The sequence below is a fragment of the Macaca thibetana genome, chromosome 16, assembly GCF_024542745.1.
Source record: "Macaca thibetana thibetana isolate TM-01 chromosome 16, ASM2454274v1, whole genome shotgun sequence".
NCBI lineage: Eukaryota > Metazoa > Chordata > Mammalia > Primates > Cercopithecidae > Macaca > Macaca thibetana.
The window spans coordinates 21821865-21835621 of record NC_065593.1 but is presented as its reverse complement, the minus strand read 5'-3'; positions in this window follow the sequence as shown (position 1 = coordinate 21835621).

The window sequence follows — 13757 nt, the reverse complement described above, 5'->3', positions numbered from 1 at the left end:
GATGAGAAGGGAATGATGGATGGAGGGGTTCCTGGAACTCCTGTGAGGGGTGAGCTTCCCCTAGATGTCTAGAAATGAGGCAGGGGCCCAACATCTTCCATCCCCACTAAGGTTACCTTGTACTTCCCAGCTGGTTCTGTACTTCCTAGAAGCTGCCACTTTTTCTGCCTCCATTACCTCATGGCCCAGTCAGCACAATTATCATCATCATCATGATCACCATCACCATCCTTACATCCCTATGATCATCACAATCACCATTTTCACCCTCACCATTCTCACCATCATCATCATCATCAACATCACCATCACCCGTACCATAACTATCACTATCATTATCACCACCTTCAGCATCAGGATCCTCATCATCACCATAAATATCATTATCATCATTATAACCCTCACGGTCCTCACCATCATCATCACTATCATCATCACCATAACCATCCTCATCTTCACAATTATTATTATTATCACCATCACCATCCCCATACTCACCATCAGTCACCTCATTATCATCATCAGTCTCACCCTCACCATTGTCACCAGCATCAGCAGCAGTGTCCTCACCATAACTATCACTATCATCACGGCCTTCACCATCACCATCCTCACCGTCATGATTATCACCATTTTCACCATCAGCATCCTCACCATCACCATCATTATCACCTCACCATGACCATCGTTATCATCACCATCACCATGCTCACCTTCACAATTCTCACTATCATCATCATCATCATCACCATCACCCTCAGCATAACTATCACTATCATTATCACCACTTTCACCATCACCATCCTCACCATCATCAACATTATCACCATCACTATCCTCACCATCATCCTCAACATAACTATCACTATCATTATCACCACCTTCACCATCACCGTCCTCACCATCATCAACATTATCACCTTCACTATCCTCACCATCATCCTCAACATAACTATCACTATCATTATCACCACCTTCACCATTACCATCCTCATTCTCCTCCTCATCGTCATCATCCTCATCACAACCACAATTATGAAAATCTTGGAGGAAAAAGAGAGGAGGTAGCATATTAAAATACAGGTACTTTGATGAGGAGTAACAGGCAGAGTTGAAGCTAGGGAGGGGATATCAACTGAGAATTAGAGGCATCCTTGAAGAGTTATCAGCAGGAGAGTATGCAGTCAGATTTTTTAGGCAAATATTGAGCAGTCCTCAGAAGGAAGAAGCAGAGGGAGGGAGGCCAGCAGAGGAGATAGAACTTTCAACACCAACGAGGGTCCTGGTCCTGGGTCCAGCAGATCTGGCATGAATGAGGAATGGGAGGCTCATGGTTAGGGGCTGCATCCAGGCAGGGAAAGGCCTCACTCTCCCTGCCACTCCTTTCCCTGCTCCCGACTTTCCTGTCCCATGTTTGCTAATAGACTCAGCATCTCCAACTGTACCCACCCACTAGATTTGCCCCAATTCTTCCTTCCCTCTCATGTCTGAGGTCCAGGTGGCTTCTGCATCTGACCAGGTCTGCTTTAGAATTTTAATAAGATAACCTGGGTAGAAGTGCTGATGCCCTGCCAGCCACAGCAGGTACTCCACGTATGGCAAGCTGGAACTGTCTTCTCAGTTCCTACAGCCTTGGGTTCAAATTCTCCCTAATCCAGATGACCACCATCTCTCACCTGAGCAGAGAAGCCTCCCATTGGTCTCGCTGCACTAGACCTTCCTCCTTTTAGATATCAGCCTGATAATTTTCTCAAATTGCAAACCTGGCCATGGCCTTCCCTTCTCCCACTGACTAAAGGGTAAGATCCAAATTACTTAGCATGAAACCCCAGGCCCTGAGAAGCTAAGGCCCCTCCCTTTCCACACTGATCTTGTTTCCCTCCCCCTCTAGTAGCATTGCTGACCCACTTGCCTTGTTCTTTCATCACATGGCTTTGATCATGTTACTCTTCTGTCTGGAGCATCCTCCCACATCTTCTCTGCCTGGTGAATTTCTACATAAACTACAAAGCTCAGGTCACCTTCTCTGTGAATCCTACATCCTCCCCATCATGCAGCAACTTGTCTCTCTCACTAGACCTCCAGCCCCTAAAAATCAGGGACAGCTTAATGCACGTTGGAAACGGCTACCCCTCACTTAATTACCCTAATTAGCTAATTATATTCCTTTACATTTATGTTTTCTCATTTACTGAAGCTTTCCACAGTCCAGACACTGAGATCAAGGGGAAGACCCTGAGGGGAGGACAAGCATGAACACTGAAGGATGCAATGTCACAGGCACCAAGAGACCACGTGGGGTACAGGAAGCCTCATCTCTAGAGTGTCTTCCTGGTTTACCATGCACTTTCCTCCCTTCCCTTATTGTAGTCACTTGTGCTGGTTTTGCTAGTCTGTGTCCCTGAAACATGCACTCCCACACACACAAGCAGACCCACACCCATCCACATGTACATGCCCATGCATACAGAGACCTCTGTGTGTAGCCCCAAGCACTACAAATGCCAACCTTGAGAATGAAGATTTTGCAAGTGCTCTGTGCCAGGCATGATGCCAGGTTCCCGACAACACAAGACCCCTCTGGTTCCTCCCACTCAGCTGTGTAAGGTTTGGGGTTGAGGAGCTCCCCCTGTCAAGGTCACAGACATGAAACATGAGGTAACAGCTATTTGAATGTAGGCCTGTAGGTCACCAAAACATATGCCATCTGCACCCCACCACACTGCCTCCACGGCACGTGAAGACATGAGTCTATCAACTGTGACTCATTAGTACCCAGCAATATTTCCTCCTCCACTTTGCTTCCCACTGCCACTCCAGTAACCCTGCCCATAGCCCCAGAGCCACCTCTGGTTAAGGGAGAGGTCAGGACAGATGCTGAATTCCACCTGCTGCCATCTCCCAGGGTGCAGCCTCCTCACAGGGAAGAGGATTACCATGACTAGTGGTGACATGGGTGGCTATGGCCCCTAGGACTTCTCGCTGGGACCTCTGCTCAAGACATGGCATGGACAGAGGTGAAGAGACCATAAGCTTCCTGGGAAATGACTACAAACCGTCTCAGACCATTCTAGCACCTAACACGCTGACAGCCCAGGGAGTGCCCACAGAAGGGGAAGCGTTAGGTAGTCCAGGATCACAGGAGTCCCCACTCCCTGAACCCTTGAGCACAGCCACCCGGGAGTAAAGGACAATATAGGGGTTCTAGAGGATTCCCAAGCCTGGGTCCTAGAGGTGAGGTCTAGCAGGGCGCCCAGATATCCTCTCCCTCCATGCCCTCATCCTTTGTCACATATTGCACAAACAAGGAAACTGAGGTCCAGAGAGGGAAGGGGCTTGAGCAGTCTCCCAGGCAGTTAGAGACAGAACCCAAGTTAGAATCCATGTTTCTCTAATTTTTTCCCCTAGGTCTGTCTCTGACCAGCTATGTGACCTTGGAAGAGCCAGTCCACCTCTCTGGGCATTGAAGGTTTACAACTTCTGACATGTTCATTCCTCAGGGTTGTCAGGACCTGACAGCCCTTCACCTAAACAAAACACTCTACTATCTATAAATATTCCTACATCTCTTCTCTTCTCTGACTGCTGCAATACCCCTATGAGACTGTGAAAATTGATGTTTGTGTCCTATTATGCAGATGCAAATATTGGACTCAGAAAGACAAAGATCACACAAAGTTTGGGACAGAACTGGAACTAGAACCCAGGTCTCCCAAAGCAGTGTCCTTGCCATCACGAAGGCTAGGAATACATTAAGACTCCAAAATACAGAAAGTTGCTCAATGCATGCAACCAAGGTTAGAGCTGACCAACTACAGAATGCTCAGCAGCTCTGGGACCCTGGGGTGGAGAACTCAAGGCAGAGGGTGATGGCTAAGTCACACACATCTGAGCTCCAATCCTAACTCCAATTTGCAGTTGTGTGACCCCACTTTATTAGGCTCAGCCTTCTCTACTACAAAAAGAAACTAAAGAAGATAACAAAAAGCTCAGGATAAGGGGAGAACTGCAGCCTGAATGCAAGACTGCCAGGCAGGTGGTAAGCACTCATTAGCTTTTGTTTCAAGCACACAAGTCATATATTGTATTTCATCATGTCTCCCCCATAGCGTCTGGCCTATGGCTCCAGAACCAGGAGGCTTCTGATCAATCCTTATGCTAAATGATGGACAGAGAGATGGATGGGTGGTTGGATAAATAAATGAATGGATGTATGGATTGATAGATCGAGGCGGGGATGAATGGGTAGATGAATAGATAGATGAATGGGTAAATGAATGGACGGATGCTCAGAAGAGAAGATAGAATAAAACAGGGAGTCAAAATGAAAAGAACAAGAAGATGATTGAAGGATGGGGCTGATACATGGAAGAGAGGTCCAAGATCCAGCCCTTCTGGCTCCACTCAGCCGCACCACCATATACCTTGGGGTAGCACTGGCACATGCTCCAGATTATGCCCCTGGACACCATGATGCTGCTGCAGAAGGTGTCATTGAACTGGGGCCAGTCATGGCTCATGAGGGATGTACTGAGCGCCAGGAGAAGACTCACACTTTGAAGTTGAAGCAGAAGATCTTCTGATCTGCCAAGGTCTCCTCACCTGCCATGACTGCCAGCCAGGCCCTGGCCTGTGCACCCCTGCCAAAAGGGGCCCATGCCATCCAGTGTAAACATCCAGACAGACCCACAGGACGAGATGAAGCTCTTGGATCACTGCAAATCAAAGCTTAAAGTTAAAGGGAGAGCAAGACCCCTTCAGCTCCAGGCCCATTCCCTGGACCCACCAGTTCAGCAGGGCTGGAGGCAGCATGTTTCAGGGGACCAGTGAACCCAGTCCTCACCCTCTCTCCTTCCCTTTGGATCCAGAAGGCCTGGAGTGCATGTGTGAATCTGGGTGAGAGAGCATGCAAGGGAGGGACATGGGGAGGTTACAGGGGCTGGGCCCCAGCCAAGCCTGTGACAAAATCTTCTTTACCTACTGTGGGGCTGAACTGGGTGAGCAGGTGATCCCACACCTTCTAGCTCTGGGAAGCAGGGTACAATTTGGCAGCCTAAAAATGTTAGAATGCTGTCAGAGGATTTCAGGATCCCACTGCCAGGCATTTCAGGATCCTGGATTTTAGACCCTTCAAGGGTATGTGTCCATCTAGAATTCAGGCATAATAGCCCATATGTACTGGATGGTGATGGTGCACATGGCACCATTCTAAGCATGTTACAGCTATTAACTCACTTAAGGGACTCCACGAGGCAGGTACCGCTGTACTCACTTTACAGAGGACACTGAGCACAGACAAGTAACTTGCCCAAGGTCACACAACTGGAAATGGTAGAGCAGCTGGAAAGTGAACCCAGAGGCTGTGCCCCTGGTCACAGGGTAACCCTGCTTAATGGCTGCACGAGGTTATGGGTGAGAGCTCTGGTGACAAGGCAGGCTGCCTGGGTTTAGATTTGGGCTCCTCTACTGCAGAGCAGCGTGGTCTTGATCACATTACCTGCCTGTGTCTCAGTTTCTTCCTCTGTAAAATGGGGATAATAACAGTACCTGCCAGGATTGGAGCTATCTCCAGGCCTAGGTGTCCTGGGTCCTTCTGCCCCCTTTACACTCTGTGCAGCATCCAGACCTGCTTGTAATGAGCTCCTCTACTCCCCCACCAAAGCTCTGGTGAATTAATGTCCCTGTGGGGTATAAGTGACTGACAGTAACTTCCTCAGTCTCCTTGCAGCCTAATCTAGGAAGATGCCTTCTAAAGAAGAGCATTCTAATGTGAAATTTTACTCCTGTGAAAGCTAGTTGGAGAAATCAGATTCCTTTACAGGATTACAGGAAAATAAACAGGAAAATGAGTATCTCTAAAAGAGAAATCCACTTGGAGTGTCGATGGGGCTAGGTGGCCAATACAGGATGAAAGGCTTTTCATTTGGCTCCCTGACTTGCTGGGTTTGGGGATTTCCCTGGTCCTGGTCATTACTTCTTCCCTCCTGCCCAGCGTGTGCTCACACCAGCCCCTCTGCCTGGTAGTCCTTCCCATAGGCCTCTTTTCTTACATTTTTTAGAAAATTAAGGTAAGCTCAGAGGGACTTTTAATATGCCAATTGATGTTAATAAAACCCAAGTCAAAGACAAATGCAAACATGCTTTCAATGAACATTAATAAGGAAACAAACAAGACACAGATTCGTTTTATTTTTATTTTTTGGCAATGTCTTTTAGCTGATAATATTAGTCAAATGACTCATCACAAATAAAATGTATTTTGTGAAAAATCTGGAATGTCAGGTGTCATTCTAGCATTTCAAACAGCTATGCACAGGATCACCAGGATCAGTTTATATATATGAATATTGAGGAGAAACTGGGCAAAATATTTAGAAACAGACTAACCACACAGTCAAGTATAAAACTTTGGAGAAGGGAGGAGACATTTTAAGGAGTCAGAGAAGAACATGACCAGAAAAAAAATTACAAAACCAGTAATTTTTATATTTCATTAATATAGTATAACAAAGGAGGGGAAAGGAGCATTTTTCAATGTAAAGTTCCTCAAGAACAGCTGTACATTTCACATACTTGTTTCAAAGAGAAAGCCTATTAACTACAATGTTTGTTTAATGCTACAAGTTTACAGCAAAGACAACAAATTCCCAAGGCAATGCTTCCATAGAATTATCAGCTCAGGCTTCATGCAATGCTTACAAAGCGCTAACAGTTGGATATAAAAGTATATTTTACAGATTTTTATAAAAAAAGAAATATAAGACTGACACACAGGTGTATTGAAGGCTGAGTAGTAATGAGTCTTTTAGCTTTTCTCTTTTTGAAGGGAGAATATTTTTGTAACAACACCCTTGAGTTCTTCTTACAAGTCACTACAGGGAAAGATATCTTTCATTACAATGTAATAGCAAACTACAAGCAGCACAACTTCACAGTGGCTAACCCTGGACAGGGCAGTGTAATATCCAACAGTGACTGGTATCCTACAGAAGAAAGACTGGTAAGATCATACAAAAGCATGACATAGGTAAAAATGCAGCTTTCAACTGTAATTCACAAATAGAAGTCCCAAGCAGTAAAACTACTGATGCCAATAGTGAATGTAATTACAAATGGGATTCCAGCAGTGATTTCAACCTAACTTCCTCTTATCACAGTTTCTGGAGGAGGTGGGACATGAGTAGGTCAGTATGCAGGAAGGTTGATGGAGCAGTTCATGTGCCTTCCAATAGGCCGAATGGCCCGTTACTCTGGGTGCAGGACACGGTGGCTGTCCCGCCAGCAGAGTGCTCTCTTTCAGTTGCAGCATCTGCCATCTGTGCTTCCTTGAGTTATTTTTGTAAAAGTAAAATTTTGAACTTTCCAGGCTTCAATTCTATTTGTTACTGTTCTGCCCTCTTTCTAGAAGCAGACAACAGTACTGAATGCTTACCAGGGCCATTGCTGAAGGTCTTCTCTCTGAATCTGGAGGAATCATAACTTTCATCAACTCTGTTTACAGAGTTGTGGTATCAAGGTAATCTAGCCTGCGTGAATTCATGCACTGGTCTCCATTTCTGGGAAGAGGTTCAGCACCAGCAGCACATACCACTGTGAGGGCAAGTGAAAAAATATCTCTTTGGGTTGATGGGTATAAATCTCCTGTAAAACTTCATTTGCAGGAACACAACTATCACCCTCTTCAACCTGTGGACTAGAGATCTTTGTTACACATCCAAGATAACCTGTGTTTAATATAATTTTGTTGGATCCCCAGTCATCTTCATCTTCTTCAGAGGCAGCATCTGTGATTGAGACTCGAGATGTAAAAATACTACTAGATTTTGTATCCCTGTGAACCAAAGACATTGAATGAATATAGCTCAAGTCCCAACTACCTTGCAAAAGGAAACCCTTCAACTTGGCTTCTTTGAAGTAACTCATGATTCTGCAGTTTTCACTTCAGCATCAGCTAAACTTCCACTATGACAATATGCATCCTGTGTAAGCATAGCACCATCTTCTGCCCAGGCACAGAAATATGGAACTGCATGAGGAAGGCGTCCAGGCACTGCAGTAGAACCTGTGCTACTCTCAGAGCACTTTGCTCACTGCAGAATCGGCCTAAGGCTTTTGTGATCACCTAATGCGGTGCATGTATCCATCCTGCCTCCTCACACAGTAAACACAGAACCAAAGCCTACAGAGCAATTGTCTGCAGCTCATGAAACTGCTGTGCGCCTAACCTCACGTTGCTCTCAGTCACTGCAGTTCTCTCAGCAGGCCACGCTTCATCTCGGAGCTCCTGAGCACTGCTTCCATGGCTTCACCAAAAGAATCAACCCCATGCCCCCAGCAGAATCCGGAGTGAAAGGATCCAGATTCACTTGGAGTCTGTTGCACATCCAAATCCCCTTTTCCTGATTTTTCTGTATCACGGAGAAGAACCATCCCGGAGTTTAACAGAGTTGGGATCAATTCCTCCAGCTCTGGAAAGGAAAACCGGGGGTGCAAGTGGCGGGTGGCAGAGCAGAAGCTTGCAGGAGGTCCACTGGGGCGCCTGGGATCCCTCAGCAACCAGTAGAGCCCTCCCTGTCCCGGGCCCCCACAGTCCCGTGACTCCTACCCCCGGCGCCCCGAGCACTCGCCAGAACCAGTGGCCCAGTAAGCAGGTGCCGCTGGTCACCAGGAGTACAAGCACCCTACTCTTACGGGTCACACTGGGACCCGCTGCCAGGCCGTTCAGCGCTGGGCAGGGTCCCAGCAGCTCCTCAGGCTCCAGCTCCTGGGGCTGCTGAGCCTGATGTGCAAAGCTCTGTTCACCCCGCCCTCAGAAAAGGACACGAAGACCCACAGAGACCTCAGTCTGTCCGGTGCTGGAGCCTGGGCTGCCAGAATGCAGCTCCGTGTTGCGGCCAGCGGCAACCTCGCGCGACCCCTGGTGGCCACGGTCAGAAGCAGTCACACCCCATGGGCGGGGGCGCTTCAGCCCAGCAAGGGGTGGGCTGGGGGTGCCACCCCCATTCATAGACCAGGAATCAAAGCCCTCGGATGGCAGGGTCTGGTCAAGATCCTCCCAAACTGAGTGGGGGCGGAGACCAACTCAACCCCAGCCGCAGTGTATGCAGTGTAGGCAGATCAGGACTTCAGCCATTCCTGAGACCCCGTTTGCCTCACTGGTACATGCCCGGCCCACCTTTTCCTTCCTCTTCAGGACCCACACCCCGCGCTCTGAGTCGCTTATTTCTCTTAAACAAATAGGGGTGATAGCGGGTAACACATCAGTAATAAGAAACTAGCAGATGCTCAGTAAAATGGTCTACGCTGGCCTCTTCCACAGGTAAGGTGAGCATTGACCGGAAAATGAGTCCACTTCCCAGGAAGTGGACGGTCGCGGGCAGCACGGCCGCCTCTCTCCGGCTTTGCCTTGCCCCAGCGCCAACTGGGGCACAGAAAGGGAGTGGGCGAAGACCCCGTCACTTCCCAGCAAAGGGCGCGCTGCCCGTGGTTTTCGGGATCCTGGGCGTGGTGCAGTCCCCACAGGACCCTCAGAGGTGGGGAGGAGAGAGAGCACACCTATTTGACAGGTGCAAAGACTGAGGTCTGTTGGGGGTGGGGTGAGCCGCCCAGGGCGGCCTGAGCTGTGAATATCAGAGCTAGGAGTCCAACAGTTACCCAGCCAGTCACTGCCGTGTGGTGATCACTGAGGTACAGGCATTCTGATAAACATCGTGTTGAGGAACTCATGGCACTCCATCCTGACTTCTGGGGCGGCTTCTGGGACACAATACAGTAAAGGCTGTGCAACATGTGTGAGGTCCAGCATGTGCACAAAGCAAAGAGGGAAAGATATGCTTGGGAATACAGGGACAGAGTACCGTTGGGACCCATGAGAAGGCAGTTGGAGTTTTTCTGCCAGGGCAGGAGAAGCCTTCTGGGCACCCAGGCTGGCATGTGCAAAGGCATAATGGCAAGCTCCCCCTGACACATGGCTGGAGGGGAATCTCTAAGTACTGCACACAGGCTGTTCACACTGCATCCTTCTCCCTGAACCTGCTCCCCCCACAGCACCTCCATCCTTCCAGTTAGCTATCCAGGCCGTCACCCTCACCCTCTCACACCCACATCCTACGGGCCGCACATTTGAGAAACAATAATTCAGTTGCTTCTCACCCGCCCATGGCTGCTCACTACCTGGTCTGAGTCCTCATCCTTTCTCTCCCTCTACCTGTCTCTGCTTCCATCCTTGACTCCTGACTTCTCACGGCAACTCAATACTAGGTCAGATCATGTCACAGTTCTGCGCTGGTGCAAGAACTATGTGTTTCCTTCAGTTCAGTGTCCACCAGGATTTTATATTCCCAAGGTATATCTCTCACTTCTTTGTTCTCATTTTACCTTCACACAGGAAAACACTTTTTCTTCTTGAAGTGTACTCTTTTTTTTTTTTTTTTTTTTTTTTTTTTTTTTGAGACAGAGTCTCGCTCTGCCGCCCAGGCTGGAGTGCAGTGGCCGGATCTCAGCTCACTGCAAGCTCCGCCTCCCGGGTTCACGCCATTCTCCTGCCTCAGCCTCCCGAGTAGCTGGGACTACAGGCGCCGCCACCTCGCCTGGCTAGTTTTTTTTGTATTTTTAAAGTAGAGACGGGGTTTCACCGTGTCAGCCAGGATGGTCTCGATCTCCTGACCTCGTGATCCGCCCGTCTCGGCCTCCCAAAGTGCTGGGATTACAGGCTTGAGCCACCTCGCCGGGCCTGAAGTGTACTCTTATGTAGCTACTATTGGTAATGAAATCTCTGTGTTATTACTTTTCAAATTATTTTAATTGTCCTTACCACCTAAAGATATTTAGCTATATATTCAATGCTAACTTGAATAATAATTTTTCTAAGCATCCTTTTTGACTTTTCAAAATTTAAGATGACATTGGATGATTTTATTACATACAGCATGATGTTTTGAACATTCCACATATGGATTGTCGAATGGCTAAATCTAAATCTAGCTAATAACAAATGCATTATTTAACATAGTTATCATTTTTGTTATGAGAACACTTATCCATTCTAGTTGCAATTTTCTAGAATGCAATATATCATCAGTAACTGTACTCACCTTGCTATACAATAGATTTCTTGAAATTAATTTTGTTTATCTAATTAATTATGTGTCTGTTTATCTAAGTAATTATGTGTCCTCTGACCAACATCTCCCCATCCTGTTCCCCTCTCTAACCACTCCAGACTCTGGTAACTGCCATTCTGCTCTCTACTTCTATGAGACCTACTTGTTTAGATCCCTCATATGCATGAGATAATGCAGTATTTTTCTTTCTGTGCCTGGCTTATTTCACTTAATATAATATCCTCCAGGATCATCTATGTTGACAGTAATGACAGCATTTTATTCCGTTATATGACTAAATATCATTCCATTGTGTTTAAGTATGTATGTATGTACATACATGTATGTATACAAGCATATGTAGACATACCATTCTTCAAATATATTATTTTGCATTTATTTTTATTAAAATTATATTTCTCCCTTATCTAAATACTGATAAAAATATGAGGTCTTTTCAGTCCTTCCTCTTAATAAAAGCCAAAGTTAAAGGGCAGTTTCCCCATTTTTTAATGATTCTTTTTTCTTGCTGAGTTTTTTGAGTTCCCTTCAGAGTCTGCATATTACTGCTTAATCATAAGTATAGTTTGGATTTTTTTTCCTATTCTGTATAATGTCTGTTTCCTCTGTGGTTCATTGTGAGTTTTTACCAGGGTTTTCTTCTAGAATTTTATGATTTCAGGTCTTAGATTTAGTCTCTTATCCACTGGAGTTAATCTTTGGATATGGTGAGCTTCATTCTTCTACATGTGGCCACCCAATTTCCCCAGCACCACTTATGTATGTGTATGTTTTTGTCTGATTTGTCAAGGGTTGTTATTGTTTGTATTTCTAGATTCTCTATTTTGTACCATAGAATGATGTGTTTATTTTTATACCAGCAAAATGCTGTTTTGGTTACTGTATCCTTGTAGTATAAATTGAAATCAAAGGAAAGATAAAGGAATGTTTTTGTCTTTCCTTCATTTTGAAGGAAGGTTTTAGCAAATATAAGTGTCCTTAAATAGAAGTTTTTCTTTCAATACTTTGAATATATTATCCCACTCTGCCCTGGCCTGAAAGGTTTCTTCTGATAATTGCACTGATAGTTATGTGATGAGTTGATTTTCTCTTGTTGCTTTTAAAATTCACTTTTTGCCTTTGACTTTTGATAGTTTTATTAGAATATGTCTTGGTGTGAGGTTCTTCATGTTCAACCTACTTAAGGACTCTTGAACTTCATGAGTCTGGATGTCCACCTCCCACCTCAAATTCAGGAAGTTCACAGTCAGTATTTCTCAAAATAAGTTTTCTATTCCTGCCTCTATTTCATCTTCTTGTTTCCACATAATGCATATATTGCTTTATTTGATGATGTTTCATAAGTCTCATTTTTTTTTACTCCTTATCTTTTGCAATTTTTTTTGTTTTTGCACCTCTGACTGGATAATTTCAAGATACCTGTCTCCCAACTTTGCTATTTCCTCTTAGTGACTGAATCTGCTGTTAAAACACTCCCTTAAATTTTTCAGTTTAGTCATTATATTCTTCAGCATTAACATTTCTGTGTTATTTTTATGGTTTTTATTTCTTTGTGTAACTTCTGATTTTATTTATGTATTGCTTTCTTAATTTTGTTTAGTTGTCTATATGTGTTCTCGTACAGTTCACTGAGCTTATTATCTGAAATAATTACTTCCAATTTTTAAAGGCACTTTGTCAATTCCTATTTCTTTGGGGTCCATTATTGAAGCTTTATTGGTTTATTTAAATTGTGTCATGTTTTCCTGATACTTCATGATTCTCGTGGTGTTGGGCTGGTATACATATTTTTGAGAAGGTGGTCACTTTTTCTAATCTTTACAGGTCGGCTTCAGCAGGAAAAGTCCTTCACCATTAAGTGTGGCCTGGGGTTCTTGTTCAGTGAGGTGGTTGAGCCTGTTGATGGATTTGGCCGACTGGCAGTGCCTCATGGTCAGAAATGTCTGCTGGTTTTACTCCCCCTGATTTGGTAACTTTGTTGGTTGAGGCCACTTGAAGCATTGTGGGGCACATTGAGATTTGCATGTACGTCACTGAGTGTTTCACCCTCTTTCTTTGGTCCTAGTTGTCTTCAAGTGGTCTAAGTACTAAAATTCTTCCAGTGTTCATTTTGAGGCAAAGCAGAAGTGTGCCCATCAGGCAGTACAGGCAGTACTCCCAGATAGATATTGAATATCCACTTTGATCTACTTTTCTCCCAGTGGAAAAATAATGGGCAGAGAGTATACTTCTCAGCACAGTGATGTTCTGGATATGGAAGAGGTAAAGCAAGCAAAGTAAAATCACTCTTCTTATCCATTTTAATCAGTCTGTCTTTGCTTTTGAGCTCTTTTTGGGTGTTGCAATCTCACACTGGTATTTGGAGTTCTCACACAAGCATCTTCCCAGTAGGTAGTTGCCAAATAGATGTTTCTTTGAGGGAATCAGGGCTGGGATCCTACTATTCCACCATCTTACCAGACCCCTCTACACCCAACCACTTCCATCTCTCAATCTCTCAATAATTTGTAAAATAGGAAAATCCAAATATGTCTAGAAATCATTACTAAAACTAATAGATGAGTTGAGTGAAGCCACAGTATGTAAGCCAAATGTGTAAAAAGTCAATGTGTAGTTTTATAGACCGGCAGTGAA